Consider the following 17,772-nt stretch of genomic DNA (forward strand, 5'->3'; position numbering starts at 1 on the left):
ATCTAAAGGCTGGTCTATGCTGAAAAGCTGTGTTCGCAGAGCCACATCTCTCAGGGGTGTGAAAAATCCTCTCCACTGAGAGAAGTAGTTAATGTGACCTGAGCCCCACTGTAGACAGTGTTAGGTTACCAGAAGAATATTTTCAGTGTTTGAAGTGTAGACATAGCCTTAGACAGATTGATCCCCTCTGGGAAGCAAGTCATGACATCAATTCCAATTTTGACACATCTCCCTATATGTGAGAAAGTGACTAGTATGGAGGGCTGAACCAGCTGTCCGATCACCTGGTTCCTCAGCTGTAGCTACAGCTCTTAATACCCATAAATCCAAAGACTGAGAGAAATAGAGAGTTCCAACCATTGTCATTTCAGTATCTTATTGTTCCTTTCTATTTTTTGTGCTGACCTTTCTATTCTATCAAGGTGTGACAGGGATTCCCTGGAGCAGGGGTTCCCAACCTTTTTCTTTCTAAGGCCACCACCCAAGATGGTATAAAAACTCTGCAGCTCAGCTGTGCCACAACAACTGTTTTTCTGCATGTCCAGTAGATTAAAAGCCAGGGCTGTCGTTAGGGGGTAGCCAGCAGAGTAATTGTGCAGGGCCCACAGGGCTCCCATGAAGTTAAGTTGCTTTGGCTTCAGTCTCAGGTGGAATGGCTCAGATTTCAGATTTCTGACCTGAACCCTGTCATAAACAGATAGCTAAGGGTTAATGTCTCTTTCACCTGGAGCACCTGGCCAGAGGACCAATCAGGAAACCAGATTTTTTCAACTTTGGGTGGAGGGAAGTTTGTGTCTAAGTCTTTGTTTTCTGGCTGCCTGCTTTCTCTGAGCTTTGGAGAAGTAGTTCTGCTTTCTAATCTTTTGTTTCTAAGTGTAAGGACAAAGAGATCAGATAGTAAGTTATATGGTTTCTTTTCTTTGGTATTTGCATGAATATAAGTGCTGGAGTGCTTTGATTTGTATTCTTTTTGAATAAGGCTGTTTATTCAATATTCTTTTAAGAAATTGCCCTGTATTGTGTCATCTTAATACAGAGAGACTATTTGTATGTATTTTTCTTTCTTTTTTTTATATAAAGCTTTCTTTTAAGACCTGTTGGAGTTTTTCTTTACTTCAGGGAAATTGAGTCTGTACTCACCAGGGAATTGGTGGGAGGAAGAAATCAGGGGAGATCGGTGTGTGTTGAATTGGCTAGCCTGATTTTGCATTCCCTCTGGGGGAATAGGAAAGTACTTTTTGTTCCAGGATTGGGAACAGAGAGGGGGAGTCACTTTGTGTAGTTTCACAGAGCTTGTGTCTGTGTATCTCTCCAGGAGCACCTGGAGGGGGGAAGGGAAAAAGGATTATTTCCCTTTGTTGTGAGACTCAAGGGATTTGGGTCTTGGGGTCCCCAGGGAATGTTTTTCAGGGGGACCAGAGTGCCCCAAAACACTCTAATTTTTTGGGTGGTGGCAGCAAGTACCAGGTCCAAGCTGGTAACTAAGCTTGGAGGTTTTCATGCTAACCCCCATATTTTGGACGCTAAGGTCCAGATCTGGGACTAAGGTTATAACAAACCCCAGTGACTCAAACACCGGCCCTGCTTTCTGGTATATTTCTCCCACCCCGAAACCAGCTCGCTGCCCCCCTGGGGGCTCCGGACCCTGGCTGAGAACCACAGCCTTGGAACTCTGTCTAGAAGGAGGGAGCAAAGCTGCTGCCTTTCCTGATGGCTGAACTCAGGCCCTCAGAGTGGGATATTCCTGCCCTTCCAGCAACACTAGGAAAGCTCCTTGAGCCTGGCCTCAGGGACAGTCAAAGCCTGCAGAGCTCCAGGGGCAATGAAGCAGCTGGGTCAGGCTGGGCACCCTGATCGCCAGAGAACTGCCCTGGCTGCCTTCTTGGCAGTGAAGAAGTCAATTCCCCTCACCCCTGATGAATCAGCCTGGAGCTGCGTGCAGAGCTGGGGGTTTCTTCTTTCACTCCTGCTGGGGAGGGCCGGGGTCCCAGGGACATTTCTAGCAGAGCATTTGGAACTCAACTGGGGGAACCAGCTTCTCATTACAGAACACTCCCGTTCAGACCACATCTTTATTTACAGTTTTTTATAATACGATATCGTTCAGTCCTAGTGTCACCATTGATAACATGGCTTGGTCAACCTGGTGGGATACCCAGGGTAAAACTAACCAGCTCTTCAAATCCAAGAGAGTGGAGTAAATCACCTCTCAGACTCAATGCGGGGTAATCAATAGGCAGACAGTGGGCCAAACTGCTTTTGAATGGACCCCAAAATCTTTTTATTTACTTATTATTATCATCATTATTGTTATTTTTTATTATTTATGCTGGAGTCTGGACCTCAACTAGACCTTGAAAAAAATTTTGGACCTTGACAAAAAATAATGGTTTACCCTAAGAACAGGCTTGTGTTACATTCCTTATGTTGGAGATTTTTATGCTTCTAAAGATTTTAACTTTTTAAATATTTGCAGGTTTTAGGGCCATAATGTACATACATGTAATACGCTGGGGCACCTTTAGGGGGTGAGCAGGAATGTTTAGACTGTCCTCCACCCATTTTTTAATCCCACACAGGGAAAACACCCTGTTCACTAGCGGCTAATAAACTAAGAATTTCACACTACAGGGCACTTACATGGGAGCGGCACACAGAGAGAAAAGCGGGAGGGAAGATGGGTTTACACACTCCTATACCCAAGTAGCTTCCTCGCCGGACGATGCCAGGCTGAGTCAGCCCACCATGGGTTGGATCTTTTACAGATCCTCTAGGTGGAGTTACTGGGCTTGCTTTAGAATATTTTTGGTCACGAGCTATTGCTTCGCAGAATACTCTGGGCAGCTTCTGGCAACTCATTCACACTGTGTATACACACCAAGGCCTCTATTCTAAATACCACGATGCAGCTGTACCTTATGTCCAGACTCAATACACTTTCCCTTATGAAGCGATAACCCATCTTGAGGTGGTAAAAACCCCTCAGCACCGGTGCACCTAATGCATTTCCCTTATGCATTAACTTTACTGGGGGTGGCCAAACTAACAGTTCTCCGGTATCGCATACAACTACCTTATTGGGGGTGGCAAAGCTAAGTCCCCAGCACCACTTCAAACTAACCTTATTGGGGGCAGCGAAACAGTTCCCCAGCATCGCTCTGCATCTGATCTTGCTGCACAGTCAATAAGTTCAGAAGACGTAAGACCAACAGGGACAGATGGCCCCATGGACAGTCCTCCAAAACCCCAATAGAGATTTCAAAAGGTCTCATTCCTCTCTTGTGGCACCATGGGATTCGAAGGGGAACGATCCGTATCAGCTACCTGTGTCTCTGTGGGCATTGCCATCCCAGACAAACCCCCAAATTGTCGGAGAAAAACTTAGTTCTCACTTTTTGGTTGGGTGCAGCAAATCCAGATACTTTATTTTCTTAAGCAATTGCATAGAGGGAGAGAGTGCGCTAGGACACAGGGTTTCCCCCTCCTAGGCACGTCTCTCTACAGGCAAACAATTACAGCAGCATTTATACCTTTTGTTACATACAGTAATAAGCAACAGCTGCATTTTGTTTATACATAGGTCATCTTGATATCTTATTTTTCTCACTTCTATTTAGACACTAGTCTACATTCCTCATTATTGACACAAGGTCGCAACAACATCTCACACAGTTCTTTCCCACTCACCTCACACAATCCTCACTTCTAAAAATCTCACGTTATTAGGGTTACAGCTAGCCTGACTCTTGCTCTACTTCCACACAATATTGGCTGAAAATATAGAACAGTCGTTGCAACAGTTATCTATACAGGTACAGATTATGTCAATAACATCACAGGAGGTGACGCGGCATCAGTGAGACTGATACTGGAATACTGCCGCCAGTTTTGGTGTCTTCATTTGAAAAAGATGTAGTGAAATTGGAGCTGGGGCAGCAAAGAGCCACCAAATGTTCTGAGGGCTGGAGAAAAATGCCTTCTAGTGAGCTATTGAAAGAGCTCAACCTGCTTAGCTTATCAAAAGAAGATTGAAAGGTGACTTCATTGAAGTGTTGAAGTGCCTTAATGGAGAGAAAAGATTGGCTATTAAAGGTCTCTTTAATCTAGCAGAGAAAGACATAACAAGACCCAATGGCTGGAAGGTGGAAAGACACAAATTCATACTACAACTAAGGCACAAATACTCAACAGCGAGAATGATTCACCACAGGAAGAAGCTACCAAGAAAAGTGGTGGAATCTCCATCTCTTGGTGTCATTTAATGAAGACTAAATACCTTTCTGGAATGTGTTTGCCGCAAAGTAGCTATTGTGCCATCCAGGAGGCCTGTGATATGCAGGGGGTCAGATCAGATGCTCTAATGGTCTCTTCTGGCCATAAAGTCGACTAATTTCTGAAAAACTGAGTGTAGCATTTAGAGCAGCTTCTGATGTTTTCCTGTCTAGCCGGCTTGCTTTCTAGAACGAACGCTCGTTGAGTGAGGAATCCACAGGGAGTAGCTCAAACCTCCAAAGTGCCTGGGCAGGGGCAGAACATTGGCACAGCAAGGGAGGGATGTGGCAGTGACATCACAAAGACCTCTTGCAGGACCTCAGACTATTGGTCAAAGGTGGTGGGGAGGTGGTGACCTCACAGAGAGATGCTGACATCAGCCAGGCAGGACAGGGGCAAGGGGCCAGGGAAACCTCAGAGACCCCTGTGGCTTTGCTTCAGCAAGTCTCCTTCTCCAGGCCTTTGAGGACTGAGAGAGTATTCGGGTTCACATACTTGAGCACCAGGAGGAGTCTCTTTCGAGTTTTCTCCTTCCTTTTTCCTGATTTTACGAGAAAACAGCCATCTCTGTTTAGAAGGTAAGAGCCTCCTCGAGGTTTCAAACCTGTTCGGTCTGATCCATCTGGTGAGAGCTGAATTCTAGGCATGGAAAACATAAGCTTAAGGAGGCAGAATTTTATTCCACACCTGGGATTTTGTCCCTTAGAATCACTGGGGACATTAAAGTTTGTTCCTTTTGTTTCACCTTTTCCTCCATCTATCCCTCCCTCCTTTCTCTTTGTCTCTTGCTTCTTTTGTCCCTTCATCTATTCCCCTCCCAACACCAGGAGATGTGTGTGTCTGTGATGCGGGGGAGTGCTCTGCAGCTCCCTCTGTGGGAGGTCCATCCAAAAATGTGGGGCTGAAATAGTGCTCGGGCAGTGATCCCCACCAGTGACCTGGGCCATCCTTTGGGATCTCTGGTGAGAACCCTCAGCATCCATCCTCAATCTCTACCCTGATTGGCTGAGCAGGGGGTTATTGACAGGGAGGAGACTCAGGTCCTTGTTGTTCTCTTTTAAGACTAAGGAAATAAATCATAACTAGTCACATGTTTGATGAATTTTGCTGCTTTTCTGCACTAATTGTCTCTGAGCAGTTCGTGATTCTCTCTAACATTGCAGTTCTCCTCAAATACTTGCTGAATAATTACTGTGCACTGTTGTTGGTCTGGAGCTCATCTGAGAGCACTTTATTCAGGTCATTCAGTGTATGAAATTCAAGATCCAATGGTTAATTTGAAAATCAGGGCTCTTGGGTCCTATTCCCAACCCTGCCACTGACTGGCTGTGTGACCTAAGACAAGTCAATTCTCTTTTCTCAGCCTTAGCTTCTCCCTCTTTCAAGTAGGGATGATAATGATCCGCTCCTACCTCAACACACACACACTGTCTCTCCCCACACACAAACAGTCTCCACACTGCAGTTGAAAAGCAGCTGGCAATCTAGCAGAATGCGCATGAAACAATGGGATGGAGAAACCTGCATCACTGAAAGTACAGCCATGAAGACACCACACACCAACATTCCCTATTTGGCAAGAATCAAACCTCCACAGAAAGACCCCTATGGTGTCATACCCCAGCTCCCTAAGCCCACAGCCTCAACCACTTAACAAAGGGGGTTTTTTACACTATGGTTCTGTTCTCACTGAAGGGTCATTTCCAATTGTTTGCTCAGATCAGCTTCCCCAGCACACTCACTGCTGTACAGCTCTGTACGTGTGTCCATTGCTGAACAGCAAGAATTTCTGCCCATTTCCCTATTGGTTGCAGCATGGTTAGAGTGTGTTTGTGGTTAATGATGTTTCTGTAGATTGCTCATTCCCTGCTTTGGCAATTCAGACAGTCTCTTTTCCCAACATATCTCCAGTACATCAGTCCCTGGCTGGGGTCTCCTGGGCAGTAGAAAACATCCCTTGTTTGGTGCTGCCAAGAGGATCGTGCAGAGCTGAAATGTCCCTTGGCTTGCATCAAAGGGGGAGTTGAATGGAATTTATCACACAATCCTCCCTGCTCCCAAGAGCCCCATGGGGAGAATCTAGAGAAGGGAGACTCATTCCTCCCCTGCGCTCCTAGAAGAGCTGTTAGGACTCCTTTCTGCCAGCTATTCATCCTTGGATTCATCCTCAGCTCCTGGGATCTTTCTGCTCCAAAGGCTCCAGAGTCCTGGAGTTGGGAAGGCGTCACTGCATAGTCTGAAACACAAGGAAGGTTTCTGGAATTGAAGGAAGGAGCAGAAAATGGAGAGGAAAGAAACAGAGGGAAAATGTCTCATCTCTCTCCCCTCCCCCTCCCAGTAAGAAATGGTATCAAGGACCAGAGTTAGGGGAAACGGTGCCCTGGGCAAAACTTGTACTTTGGCACTTCCCCATTGCCCCTAGACGATCCCCCTCCCCCTTTACCGCTAGCTCCTGCACTCCCAACCCTTGCGCCTCCTTCACCCCTAACTCCTGCCCCCTCCTGTGCCCTAACCCCCTACACTGTGTCCCCTTTGCTCTTAACTCCCACACTCCCCTCCTGTGCCACCAGCCATTGCCCCTCTCCTGCACCTTCGCCCCTAACCCCTGCGCCCCTCCTGCATCCACGTGGGGACACTGACCTGTGTGCATGGAGCAGCTGGCGTTGCTGCCCACTCCTCCCTGGAAGGCTGCTCCTCTGGGCACCCCTAGCAGCTGTGGGGGCAGGGCAGAGGGGCAAGAAGTGACATCATCTGAGTTCCCTGCATCCAGGTCACTTTCCTCAGCTGGGCTGCATAAGGGGAGGGCAGAGAGCAGCAGCTTCTGATGCTCCTCTCACAGCACAGCCCAGGTGGGGACAGTGTTCAGGATGCATGGAGGACATAGTGTTGCTCCTTGCTCCCTCCCAACCCTCTATGGGGCCACGGAGAAGCACTGGGGTCGGGGAGAGCAGTGAGCACCTTTGCACTGCCACACGGTCCCCTTTGACGCCCTGCAGCCCTGGACAGCTCCCAGGGGGCCCCCACCCCTAAGGCCGGCCAGGCTCCCCAGCACGAACAGTGGAGAACACAGGGAGACTGACCACACACTAAGCACTGGTAGCCTGGGCGGCTCGTAATGGAGGCTCAGGGGGGCTCAGCCTCCCCAAACATTGTGTTGCCAAGAGGGCAATGGGTCCCATGACTAGGGCCCCCAGCCAAATTGGGCCCCCCTGGAAAAGTCTCCCCCATGTCAGCCCCAGGGCTGGAGGAGCTCCCACTCCCTGCTCTGGCCCGGGGGCTGCAGCAGGGACACAGAGCTTCTCTGGTCTCAGGTCCACAGCAGGGCAGGGATAAAGGAGTGATAGGGTGGGGCCCGTGGGGGAAGGGGTGGAACAGAGGTGACACTGGATAGGGCTGTGGGTGGAAGGTGTGGAAAAGGGCAGAGCCACAGACAGAAGTGGGGGGTCATGGTTCCAGTGCTGGGGCCTCCGAACTTGTTCTCCCTTTCTCTGACCTTTGGCATCACTAGCCCCTGATTAGCAAGTAGGGTTCAATGATCCCCAAACTGTGGGGCATGACTCCTAGGGGGACACAGAGGAACATTCATGGGAGCACCTCAGGGCCTGAGCCAGCTCCCATGGAGGGCAGGGAGGAAGCAACACTCAGCCCTACTCTGTCCCATCCTCAGCATGGATCCCTGGCTCACAGCCCAGCCTCAACCCCCTTACTCCTGTCTGCACCCCTCTCCCCAGCAAGCAACAGCCCCAGTTCTCAACCACAGCTTCCGAGGTTCCACAGCCATGAATAAGAGGGCACAGTGTGAAATGTTTGGGGACCACTGTTTTAGGATGACGCTCTCAATCACTTCTATGCAGTCCAATAAAAGCTACTTCTCACCCACCTACCCCTCTACCAGGACCAACTAGGTATGTTCTGCTGCCCTTCACTCATACAGGAAGGATAACAACATTTCATTCCATTCAATCCTAAAGTGATTCGTAATCCACCACCATCCAAAACTGGTCATTTTGGCAAAGTGGCCCTATCATGCTGCATACCTAGGTGTGTCTATGCAAACACGGTCTGTTCCTGAAGTCTTTCCCCTAGCTCCTCACTAGTTGTGAGGGGGGAGCTCATTCAGACCCTGCTTCCACTTAGTATTTAAAAACTACATAGTGTCCCTATCACTGCCTGCCTGAGATATTTCCTCCTGTCTCATTTTTGATAGCTCAGATAAGGTGGCTGAGTGGTTAATGTGATAAACTGCTAATTGGCTGTGCTCAGCATACATGGGTTCAAATCCCATCCTCATCAGATGTGTTTAGTTTTCACCCTACTTTATTGACAACCATCGCCCCCTTTGGTACAATGACAAAGCAAACAATGTTGCTTCCTGCAAACAAAAACCTTCTCAGAAACTCAGACCCCCCCTTACTTTAAATAAAATGTCTAAATCCCAGATTTCTAATAAAAAAAATTCCCTTGTCCCATATTCCTTAGTTTTTATCTCAAAAGGTAACATCCTCATCATCTCCCCCAACACCTTGGGACCTGCCCAAATTATTAAAACACCCCCATCCTGAGCAAGGCCAGAACAGTGAACCACAGCTAGTGTCTAGGCAACGCTCTCCTGAAGGAGGCAATTCCAACATTTTTGCCCTGCTTCCCTTGGCAAAGTCTGACTGAGAAAACAAAATTCTCCAAACTGAAAATTTTCTGCTGAAAAACCAATACTAGTCTGTTTGGGGACTTTGGTTTGAATGTATTATTGTTATTCTCTTCTGATTTCTGAATCAGTTCAGTTCAGTCTTTGTCCTCCAGGTGTGTTTCCAGCTGTTGAGTTGTGGGGGAGAGAGGCCATGTCATGATGTATCTTCCTCTCTTTCATAGTTTCTTCCAACTTGCTAGGAAGCTCCTTTGCTACAATGTGAGTAAAGCAGTGTCCATTGTCTCCGTGCTATCTCAGAGAAGTCTGCATTGTACACGGTTCCTGGGATAGTCCTTGGGAGTGTGGATACCTTCAATGGGCCAGCGGCAAGTCTGGCTCCTCCACAGTCGCACCTGAAAGGCTGGTGGTGGGCATTTCCCAACCTCATAACATATCTCAGTAATGCACACAGAGCAAAATTTCATAACTTCCCAACCAATGCGAGCACACACAATCCAACAAGATTTTAATGTTCAACAGATCAAGGCTTATGAAATCATACCTCACAAGGCAGACTTTGTACAAACCATGTCATAATTATATGAGAGTGGTGAATATGGGGCTTCCAGGGTGCTGCTTTGAGCACAACGTGCCACACCTGGGCTTCCACTGCAATGGAGATGTACTCTTAGAGTCCATCTCTCCTGGGATAAAGATGGCAGCAGGGCTGGCCTGGGTCATCTGACTTGGACTCCTGGAGCTAAAGCTGAGGGGCTAAAAACTGTGGTGCAGATATTTGTGTTCATATTGAAGCCTGGGTTCAGAAACCCTCGCCCCTCATGGGACCTCAGGCTGGGCTCAAGCCTGTTTGTCTGCACTGTAATTTTATAGTCTTGCAGCCCAAGCCCCATAACCTGAGTCAGCTGACCCGGGCTTTGGGACAGGAGCCCTTGCTGCATTAATCACAGTGTAGACATAATGTTAGGATAAGTCTACAGTGGAATGAAACACTCACGGCTGGCCCATGTCATATTAATCAGGGTCATGCGGCTTGGGCTGTAAAGGTGCAGTGTGCATGTCTTGGCTCAGGCTCAGTACCCTGCTCTAGGAGCCCAGAAGGTTAGGAGGGAGCTTAGCAAGTGGAAATGGTAAAACCGCATTGAGGGGACTGGACCACTGACCTATCAGCACTTAACACCCAAACTCTATTTCAGTAACTCTATTGTCAGTGCCTGTGAGTGTAATTTAAACTGTAAGAAAAGCCACACTGGGCTAGACCAAAAGTTCATCTAGCTCTGAATCTTGTCTTCTGCCAGTAACAAATACCAGGTGCCCCAAAAACCATGCCCCAAGGCACCACTGAGAGTTGAACACAGGATCTCCTGTTTACAAGACAAGTGCTTTAACCAGCTAAGCCATGGTGCCTGCTATTGCTTAAAGACTCATGTCTGCCCACATCTGACCCTCTGCCAACCCCCACTGGACCCTGACAAGTGTTGTTCGTGTTTGGATTCTGTAAAGCAGAGGAGCAGGGGAAAGTTTACTCCTGCAGTATACGAGTGATTCTTTGCACAGGTCTTCAAAATTAGGTCGGTGTAATTACATTACTTAGAGGTTTAAAAAATTTACACCCCACCCCCCAAGCAAAGCAGTTATATCAACCTAATCTGGTGCAGACAGCAGCTCAGCTGTCAGAACTTTCTGGAGATATGAAAGGGGAGGGGCCCAGCCTCTGTAGCAGGAATGCAGGGCAGGCAAGTTCACGGAAGGCATTGTGGGATACTGGTGGAGACCAGTTATGGCTCTAGGCCTCTCACCAAGGTAGTTTTATTTTGTCACCAAAACAGGGCAGTTTTGTCACCAGACGTGGCATTGCAGTGTGTACACCAGCCACAAGCTGCCGACGGAGGGAGCATTGTGTGTTTTTCACACACCTGAGCAATATAATTCTGCTGAAATAACTTTGTAGTGCAGACCTGGCCAAAGATTCACACACACACACAGCTTGCAAGGAAAACCTCACCTGCTCCTCTGCTTTGCAGAATCCAAACACAAGCAAAGCTTGTCAGGCCCTGGTGGGGATGGCAGGGAGTCAGCTGTGGGCACACAGGACACATTAGTCACAGGCAGGCACCATGGCTTAGCTGGCTATAACAGCTGTTTTGTAAACAGGAGATCCTGGGTTCAACTCCCAGTGGTGCCTTATTGACTGGCTGTTGGGGCACCTGGTATTCGCTACTGTCAGAGGACAAAACATAGAACTAGAGGGACCTTTGGTCTAGCCCAGGGTGGCTGTTTTTATGTTTTAATTACACGCATAGGCACTGATAACAGAGTTACTGAAAGTTTGGGAGTTAGGAGCTGGTAGATGAGTGTTCTAAGCCTCTCGCAGATGACCCCCTCCCTCTGAGACAGGGGCAGGACTGAGCTCTCACACCAAATGGCTCATTGTGGCTACCAGAACCTGTGGGCAGCTCATTTAGTTTACACCGAGGGTTGAGTCCTGCTTTCTGCACCGTGTGTGAGAATGAAAATCCTAAACTACCCTTTGAAATAACGAATGCAGCAGGACGTGTTATTGTCCCTGCCCCAAAGCAGACAGACCAATGGAGAAATGCCAATGAGTCCATGGTAATACTCCACTGCCATTTTACCTTTTTCGCTTGCTAAACTCCCTCCCAACCTTGTGGGGTCCAGAGCCCGGTACTGAGCCTGAGCCAAGATGTTTACACTACAAATTTGCCACCCCGCGGCCCTAACCCTGGGAGCCTGCACTGGCATGGGACAGCTGTGGGTGTTTCATTGCAGTGTGGACATAGCCTAGCATTATTTCTACACTGTCATTAACACACCCCAGTCACTATTCTCAAACCCTGGGTCAGTTGATTCAGGTTTGTGGGGCTTGTGCTGCAGGGTTATAAAATTACAGTGTAGACACTTGGGCTTGAGCCCAGCCTCTGAGACCCCACGAGGAGCGAGGGTTTCCAAGCCTGGGCTCCAGTCTGAGCCCAATTATCTGCACTGCAGTTTTTAGCTCCACAACCTGAGCCCCAGGAGCCCCAAATCAGATCATCCAGGCCAGCGGGATTTTATCACAGTATAGATGCCCTCTCAGGGTAGGTCTACATTGCAATGTAAGCCCAGGGTTAGCAGAAGTCATGTCAGCAGCCCCAACACAGAAACATAAACCACTAGGGAAAGACCCACCCCCAAATCAGCTGGGCAATGTCCTTCTCCCTACGGTTCATAAGTCCACCTACCAAAAGTCCTTTAACATGAGCCATCCCCTCTCTGCATCCCACTCACAGCGGTTGTCCTTAGTCAGTGCAAGCCCAGAGGTGCCTCTGTACATTTCACCTGTCAATCTGGGTGGAAAAGGGGTAAAATAAGAAGGCACCATACTCACTATGTTGTCTAGGGACTCACTTACCTCTCCACAACCACCCTGTCCTAACATTGATCTAATCCTTACATTTTAGCATTAGGATCCAGCTCACGTGGCTTTGGAACCCATGTCCCCTGCCTAGCAAGTGCTATTGAATTGAGGGTGAGTCCCTCAATCGGAGTCTGCCAAGCACAGTTGTGCTGCCCTCGACTCACACAACAAGGATAACAACCCTTTATTTTTCCTGCCCCTATAACATGGAGACTGCGAATCCAATACCAGCCAAAAGTGATCATTTCGGCAAGCAACCCAACATATTTCCAACATACTATAAAATCCACATGCAGACTCATACACGAAACCTTGCAAGAAAATCTTCCTGAGAGAGTCTGAAGCATCTGCTGCTAGAGGGAAGGAGAGATCTGTGGGTTGGGATTGAGGGGCACTGGGAATAGGAGGGGTCGGTGGGTTGGGACAGAGAAGGGTGAAGAGGAGTAGGCTCTGGTTGGGAGTGAGGAGCAGTGAGAATAGGAGAGGGCTGTGGGTTGGGTCTGAGGGGCACTGGGAGTAGGGGGGACATGGGATTGGTCTGAAGAGCATCCTCATTTGGGGATCCAGGTGGACAGGGAAAGGCAGCAGGTGATTCCTTAGAGATATTCTGTGTGTTTGTGTGTGTGCGTGCAGGGGAGGAACATGCTGTATACTCAGAGGCCTTTATTCCTCCAGGCTGCAAGGACAGAGGGTATGTCAGGAAGTTGCCCCTTCAATCCCCCGCCACACAAAGGCCCTCCTTAGGAAAGGCAAAATCCTGAAGAGAAAAGGTAACATCAAGGAGGACTCTAGAAAGACAGATTAATATCTTGGTGAGTAGTTTATCACCTGACCAGCAAGTTGACCCTGGACCCTCATATAAAGAGTCTGATACTCCACCAACTGAGCTAGCCAGGCTCACAAAGGTAAAATGCAAGTTGGTGCAAAGGAGAAACTAGTCAAGAAAAAGAGAGCAGAAAACAATGGGGGAAACCTGTTGCTCTCGCTCTCTTCCCAGCCCTGGCCTGGCCTGGTATTAGTGCTGGTTAAAAAGAGGGGAAAGTATCAGCATCTACCAGCCTTTCATAGCTGTACAAGAATCAGGCACAATACAGAGGTGTCCATCTGCAAGTGCCAAATGGTTGGATTGGCTGATGCAGCCTGTAGACGTCCAGGGCACACTGGGATATAAAGCCGAGCGTCCATCATCATCATCATCATCATCATCATTTCAAAGGGATAATGATAATGATGGGAAGGTTCACAACTGACTCAGCAGTTGCATACAAAGGTGCATGTTTGGCAGTTACATTGGGAAATTCTGGCTCCTTCTCAGGCTCAGGTTGGTCACCCCGGTCTAGATGTAGAAGTTACAATATTAAAACCTGAAAGAGGGGCCAATTTCCCCATCATTTCCCACCTTCACATCCAAACACAATGACTTTCTGAATGAACCCTCTTCGTTCTGCCAGAAGATCTTTGGGTGGATGTAGGAGTCACTGGGTAAAATTCTCTGAACTCTGTTATGAATCAGGTCAAAGCAGAGGTACATAGTGATCTAGTCTGGCTGTAAAATCTATATATCAACACCAAATACGGTGTGAAATTAATCCTCAGAAACTGCTGTTCCCCACCCAGACCCCAGCAAAGGGCTCTCCAAAGAAGGGGGCTGTTCAGGAAGGAAAGAAGAAAGATGTTCTTCTCTCCTTGGAGGAACTGGGCTCTGTGCTTTGGACAGAAAGGAGGGGAAGGAAATGGCCACATGATGGCAGCAGAACCTAAGAAATGAAACACAACAAGCTTCTGTGCACATTGATTCTGAACAGTGAACGAACCTGACTCTCGTATCATGAAAAGCTTAAAAGCCATTTCTTCCTATGGCAAGAACACTAGGAGAAAAGAGTTCCAATAATTCCTGCTGGTTTAATTTTGAATTATTTTACATTATGAACAAAACTGTAACAAAATTCGTCAGAACTTGCGCTGCCTGTTATTAAAAGCTGGTTCCCCAGTTCAGTTCCAGCTGCTCTTCTAGAAACACCCCCACATGTCTGCTCACCCCAGAAAGAGGAAAAAGAGAACCCCCCTGTCACGGAGTCCTTGGGCAATGCTCTGGAACTGCTCCCCACAAACTCAGTCAGGACTCTGGGGAGCCTTCTCTCCCTTGGAGCAGACTTTTTTTAGGCAAGAAGCTTACACACCCTCTGTGCGCTTCCCACAGTGAGCCCACCCGAGTGGGGTCCTGGAGAAGCCACAGGGTCCTGCACCCCAACTTTGCAGTCAGAAGTGACTTTCAGCCAGCCAGTAAAACAGTGGTTTATTAGATGACAGGAACACGGTCTAAAACAGAGCTTGTAGGCACAGCAAAAGGGACCCCTCGGCCGGGTCCATTTTGGGGGACAATGAGCCAGACCCCCACCTTTGCACTTCACTTCTTGTTCCCAGCCAGCTCCAGACTGAAAACCCCTCCAGTCCCTCCTCCTCTGCTCAGTTCCTTTTCCCAGACCGGGAGGTTACCTGATTTCTTTGTTCTCCCATACCTTTAGCATCCCCTTGCAGGGGGAAAGGGCCTGGCCATTAGTTGCCAGGCAACAGAGGGTAGGCCAGGAACTGAGCCCCCCCCCCCAGTATTTAGAGAAAACATTAAGAACATTCCTAGTTTGTCACAGCCACACTGGGCACTGTCCTTGGCTCCAGGCTGCTGTCCTGGGGTGCGGGTGGGGACTGATTGTTTGCTGCTGAGGAGAGAGCCCATAGAGGCCTCTGGTGGTCTGCTCCCAGCATCTGCCCGGCCCAGGCTGTCTTCTACCTCAGCTGTTGCTCCTGGCTTGCTGTAGAGTCAAACACAAAGGGCCCCAGAGAAACAGAGGCTGGGACAAGGCAGCAGCCTGGGTTGGGCTGGAAAGATGCTGGGAGTTCTCGTTCCCTGAGAACTGGCCTGGCTCCCTTCGCAACAGCAAACAAATCAATTCCACATCCCCTCCACAGAAAAAAACAGCCTGGAGCCAAGGGCAGCAGGGGATGATACCCTCTAGTTCCCACCCAGGCAGGAGAGAACCCAGGGTGTTTCTAGCAGAGCTTATGGAACTGACGTGGGGAAACCAGCCTTTAATAACAGGCAGTTCAAGTTTAAGCTAAGTGTTTTTAACAATTTTTACAACATTAAATAACCCTTCAATCGTTGTGTCCCCATCCATAAAATTGCTTCAGCCTTACAGGTTTCCAAGTGCAAAACTAAACATCTCTTCAAACATAACGGAGTGGAGATCAGTCAGTGTTCAGAGTCATCCCACATAAAAGAACCATGTTGTGGAACATACCGGCCTCATCATGTAGCCATCGCCTTTCCCTCGTCTCTGTTAAAAGTTTTGGTATTTTGCACAGAAACTTTCTTCCCTCAGGAGAGACCTGGGAACCAGGGCTGCCAGCCACACAAACACCTTTAAGAGGAGGCATAACCTCTCAAAAAATGATCTCCCTTCTTTAATTCAGTGACAGCCTGAAATGCTACTTATCTGGGCAGAGCCAGAGGATTGAAAGCAGCTACATCAAACCCCTGTGTAGCTAACAGGAATGAACACAAACACTCCCTCGTATCTGAAGAGATGTTTAGTTTTACCCGTGGTAAACTACAAGACTAAAGGGAAAGACGGTGGTGGTGCCAGATATAAAGAGTGAAACGTGAAACAATCATCCTAGTTATGCCCATAGTGACTGCAAAATCTTTCTATATTCTTCTTATTATCATCAGTGTATTATTTTCTCTGACATCTAGACATTGGCTAGACCTAGACCAAGAAATTTGGATCTTGATAAAATAAATCGACTATCACTGGTTAAGGCAATGGACTTGACATCCACTCGGGTGTTTCCACACAGGTTCAAGTACTAACAACAGTGGCTGCCTTTTAGCCATACCTTTTAATAAGGGCAATACATTGATATGAACTCCTGTAAAATCATTTCCCAGCCCGAGTCCTTCACCCACATTCCTTAGAGCATTGGGCCACCATGTGAACATTTCATTTCCTGCCTCAATTTCACACAGACACACAATTTCCTTTGCACAGATCCATGAACAGCAAAACCTCCCTGTGTCTCTTGTCTGAGCCAGGGCATTCAATTCTATTGAAAACTTCTCTCCTGCAATGGCAATGTTCAGATAGAGGGGACATGGCCACCTTCACCTCTGGCAGTGAGATATTGACTCAGCTCTTTCTTTACGCTGCTGTTGTTAGTCCATGAAACATCAGGGATGGAATGTAAGGCTGAGTTCATGCACCAAGCCCCTGAAGAATTTCAGTGCCCCAAAGAAATCCTGACCCCAGCTATTGAAACGATAGGGTGGAGATTTGGATAGGAAAGGGACTGTCTGAATTGTCAGTGTGGGGAATGGACAATAATCTATACCAAACCACCAACACACTCTAATCCTGCTCCAGCAGGAAGGGAAATGGGCAGGATCTCTTGCTGTTTAGCCATGGACACACTTACACTAATGCGCAGCCGTGAGTGTGCTGGGGAAACTGGTCTGAGCAATTTGAAGTGACAATTCAGTGAGAACAGAATTCTTGTGTAGTACAGTAGATGTACATCAAGTAGTTGTGGCTGAGTGGTTAAGGTGATAGACCAGAAATCATTTGGGGTCTCCCAAAGCAGGTTCAAATCCTGCCAACTACAGAAGCATTAGTGTGTTGTCATTGCTGTTGTCTTAGTGCCTGAGCATCTACAGAGCCAAAGTGGAGCCAGATCTGGTTTCACTGTGAGGCTGTCTACACTTATGACACTGCTATAGCACTGTGGAGTAGACAGTTGCTATGGTGACTGGAGGCATTTTCCATCCCTGTAATAGCTACATTGACAGCACAATCTTTCCTTCTATTTAGCACTATCTAACCACGGCTTAGGTCAGCTTAATTATACTGGTTCTGGGGTTTTCACACCCTGAAAGACGTGCTTGTTAGAGGGTTTATCCCATCACCCTCCCATTCCCTGGTCCTTCTCGTGTGACCAGAGAGCAGCAATACATGAAGTTCAAAGGTGCAAACAATTAGATGTTTATTGTGGTAAACTTCCAGCAAGCAATGATTCCAATTTCCTTCCTCAGTATCTCCCTTCCCATCTCTGACACCACAGGGGCTTGCCTGTGTCCCTGTTCCCATTCCCTGTTCCTATTCCCCCCTTAGCAAAACATAATTCCAATTCCTCTGCCCCCATTCCCATTCCCCCCCTTACTTCCTGATTGACTGCAGACTATATAGTAAAACTGGAGTTCTGCTTAACTATACCTTAACCACTCATGTTACTGAAATGTAACTAACCCATCCCAACATACTGTAACATGATTATCTAACCAGTTATACCCCACCACCTTAATGGTTTACACCCACCAAATTAATTATACAGCAGACTGAAACAAGCACAGCACCAGGCAGAGATTATACAGACAAGCAGTAAG

The 17,772-nt window shown here is 47.9% G+C and overlaps 1 protein-coding gene and 2 non-coding genes across 3 annotated transcripts in view; 1 reads left to right on the plus strand and 2 right to left on the minus strand.

The window, feature by feature from the left end:
* LOC115650666 (zinc finger protein 501-like) overlaps positions 1-17,772 on the minus strand; it is a 1,041,190-nt gene that overhangs the window by 456,096 nt on the left and 567,322 nt on the right. The gene's annotated exons all lie outside the window — the stretch shown is intronic.
* TRNAT-UGU lies at positions 10,251-10,324 on the minus strand. Its single transcript has one exon. It is a non-coding gene; the product is annotated as a tRNA-Thr (tRNA).
* TRNAT-UGU lies at positions 11,029-11,102 on the plus strand. Its single transcript has one exon. It is a non-coding gene; the product is annotated as a tRNA-Thr (tRNA).

This window comes from Gopherus evgoodei, chromosome 4, assembly GCF_007399415.2.
Source record: "Gopherus evgoodei ecotype Sinaloan lineage chromosome 4, rGopEvg1_v1.p, whole genome shotgun sequence".
NCBI classification, from domain to species: Eukaryota; Metazoa; Chordata; order Testudines; family Testudinidae; genus Gopherus; species Gopherus evgoodei.